The 3,490-nt window shown below is 43.0% G+C and overlaps 1 pseudogene; it reads left to right on the top strand.

Annotated features, from left to right (window-relative positions):
- Positions 1-416: 416 nt before the first annotated feature.
- LOC144825099 (molecular chaperone MKKS pseudogene) lies at positions 417-1,465 on the top strand (annotated as a pseudogene).
- Positions 1,466-3,490: the final 2,025 nt, after the last annotated feature.

The raw sequence follows: 3,490 nt of genomic DNA, 5'->3' as shown, positions 1-3,490 counted from the left end.
TGTGGTGAACTTCTAACATCTGTGCTAAATTAAGTGCTCAATGAACTGTTACTATAATAACAGGCAGAAAGCTGTTTGGGGTAGGGTTGAAAGGTACTGGCTGTACAGAACCCGTTATGGATTCTCTACATGACAGAAAGTAAAGCAAAGTAAAACAGAACACTGTGTACCAGATTTACAACCCCCTTGCATCACTTTCGCATCCGACCCCCCCTCAAAAATGAGAAGTGTGTGGGAGGCAGGAGCGGTGGTGCTCTGGCAGTAAGGTATAATCTAGAACATGGGCCTCAAAGACATTTGGAAGAACTATAAAGTTTTGATTGTTATGGGAACTGGACTCGGACTTGTGCATTGGGGCTGGTATAACATCAAAGCAAATCCACTTTTCCACCCCAAAACGGAGAATGTGATAACAGAGCCTGCTATTGTGACTTATGTGATGCAAGGCAAAGAACACACGAAAGGAAAATAGAACAGTATCGATCTTTATATCTGGTCTCAAACCTTTCAAGGTGCAGCAACGAACCTGGATACCATCAGACATGAAACAGAAAAGCTGGTTACGAAGGAATTGGTTCCTAGTCGCAGGGGCATCGTTTTTAGTTATCCACCCATCTTTGAAGCAATACCTCCATGAAAACCATGTGATGGCCGTGGAGAGACTTAGAGCAGCCCAAATGGAACCATTGACACAAATGACAGGTGCACAGCCGATTGCTTCCCTGACTCCTGTTTCTCCAGCATGTTATGGCCACCTAAGGAGCGTTCGTGTCGAGAGTCTAGCCTCAAAACAATTTTTGCATTTAATATCCGATGATACAACAATCTGCAGCATTTTACTTTGTAACCGGAATGGAACGGCACTCGACGAGCTAAAGCGTGCTTGTTACACTGCACAGCATATTCTTCAGTTAACAATTAAGCAACCTTTGGCATTGCTGGGAGGTGGTTGCACAGAAACTCACCTGGCTTCTTATCTAAGATACAAGACTCACGTGCCTGACATCGTTCTCCAAGACCTGAATTGCTCGCACCCGGATTACCAGGTTGTGGCGGAAGTCTTTTCCCAGTCACTTGAATCCGTAGCTCGCAGCTTGGAGCATGATGGGGGTGAACTCCTTACTGATACGCGCAGAGGACATTTGTGGTCGTCTCCACCTGATGCACCCTTGGATACAAATGATCCTGCTTCACCTGCACAGTGTGGCTGTGGCTTGTACAAGAAACAGCAATCTCTCTCTTTGACAGCTCTGGGATGCCGTAGTTGCCCATTCAATCCTCAAGACTCGTCTCAGGGGTTGCAGATGAACCCCAAAGACCGGCTTGTGTTGGATTGCTTCGCAGCAAAGGTCAGTGGCCTGCAAGTAGCGGTGGAGACAGCCGCTCTCATTCTGGATCTGGCCTACATCATCGAGGATCAAAATTAGCTACGCTTCCATGTTTTTTATCAAAATATGTGTTCGATTTTTGCAAACTGATTTTCCGTTCTCTAAAGATATGCAAAAGAAAAGTCTGGTAATAATGCTGTGTCATCAGAATACAGTGTTCCAGATATAATTGTAATTTGTGCTTTGACAAAAAAGCTTGATTTCTTTCCACGGTACAGTTAAAAACATATGTATTTTATCTTTTATGGGGATAGATCTAATTAATTGATAGATATTTTTGAACTGAGTAATGTTGCAGTTTAATCAGTTTGCGGCTGTTTCCAGATGAATTTGCACAATATTAATGGGCGCATTATAAAATAATTGTTGTTATGGAGCCAGATGTTTTGTTCCCCGGAAGTTGGCTAGCAGTCTTCATTTTAAACGGTTATGGATTGATTAACACGTTCACCAGCCAATTTATATCCGTGATTATTGCAATGTGTTCTGAAATATTCCATGTTATGTCTTCACTCCTCTATTCATGCTTGTTGAATGTAAAGTACGTGAGGAAAACGACGTCGGACTTTTCACTGAGTGCTCCACGAAAAGCTTTTTCATATTTTCAGTTGCCTAATTTTCTCTCAGAGTAGTCATTCAAATGTGATCAAAATCACGTTCATGGATGGCAGCATGTCGTGCTATCTTGTTTAATATCGAAATGTGATAAATCTCCACCGTTCTCTAGTTACTTCTTCCTTTTCACGGCCAATGAGTATGGCTAGAAATAAACATTCTACCCAGACTCTGGAAGGGGTAGAGTGTATGTATGTATGCCTTGGCCACGCTGCCACGTCAATACACCAGGGACTTCTTGCCAGCTGGGGACTGGCAATGATGTGTATTAGCAGGATGCCAACATCCTTTTACTTTTCATTATAGACGCAAAACGTGCACCTGGGTTGTTGCTGTAGAGCAGTGGTTCTTAATTTAGAGTCGAAGGACACTTGGGGGTCTGCCGCTCCTACTCGGGGTCTGTGGCTGCTTACAAAACTAGATCTAGTCTGGATGACTGGTCGGCTCAGCTGAAGCACTGGTATGCACTGACAAGAATATGTCTTAAGAGCAAAAAAGGCAGTGTGATATGCTAGAGCAGTGATTCCCAAACTTCTTAGAACTACAACCCACATTTTTAGAACAACAATCTTTCGAGGCCCACCCAGCTTTAATGGACTTGAGGGTGGTGATAGTTTTAATCTAACTAAAGCTTCATGCGCCAGTGCACTGTCATTTACAGACTGCACGTTTTCTATTGAAATAGTCACTAAATGTGCACAGACATACACTTTTACTGATAAAACTTTATTGCACGCAAGTGATGTGTGGAGAAGTGTGTGGGCGTCAACGACCCCCCTCAAGCCCCGGGAACCACCACCCTCCGGGAATGTGTGAATTACAAGGCCCTCGGTACCGACACGCCCGACGGCGTGCTCCTGCAGTGTCCCGGGGTGCCTACCCCCGGGACACTGCTGTTTTCTTTGACAGGGCGGGACTCTCACAACTCCCACCCTCCCAACTTAGTTTGCATTTTGAAAGACAGAGCAGTGAAATCTGTTCTCACTTTCAAAATCAAAGGACAATGCATTTCCACATACAATGCCAGCTCCCGAAGAATGCAAAAGTTCATCACACAATGTTGCTAAATAAAACAGCAAGTGTGCTTGACTTCTCAATATACCAATTTATCCTACGTAATGTTATTTTCAATCATGTTCTGATAACCAATAACAATCATGCTTTTAAAAAACAGAAACATGCACCCTAGCTTTCAGTGTACAATGTTGTCGAACAATCAATCATTTCTTTTCTGTTTTTCAACACTGCATTTTGTCCACCATTTTAGAAAAATCTTCATTTTCAAACTGCCATTTCATTTACAGAGACCATCTGAGTGCATCGAGACTTCCTTTCAAGATGCTTAGAGTGAATTGTGGGACACAACTATATTTTCTTGAGTCAAAGAGACTATAGAATATGGTCCATTTACCACAACAATCTGCGTTTCACTATGCATGGCATCTATAGGAGAGATGCTATACATTTTACAGATAAAGGGAACAGAG

The sequence above is a fragment of the Lissotriton helveticus genome, chromosome 3_1 (genome assembly GCF_964261635.1).
Source record: "Lissotriton helveticus chromosome 3_1, aLisHel1.1, whole genome shotgun sequence".
Lineage (NCBI taxonomy): Eukaryota > Metazoa > Chordata > Amphibia > Caudata > Salamandridae > Lissotriton > Lissotriton helveticus.
This window is presented reverse-complemented; position numbering and strand designations above follow the sequence as displayed.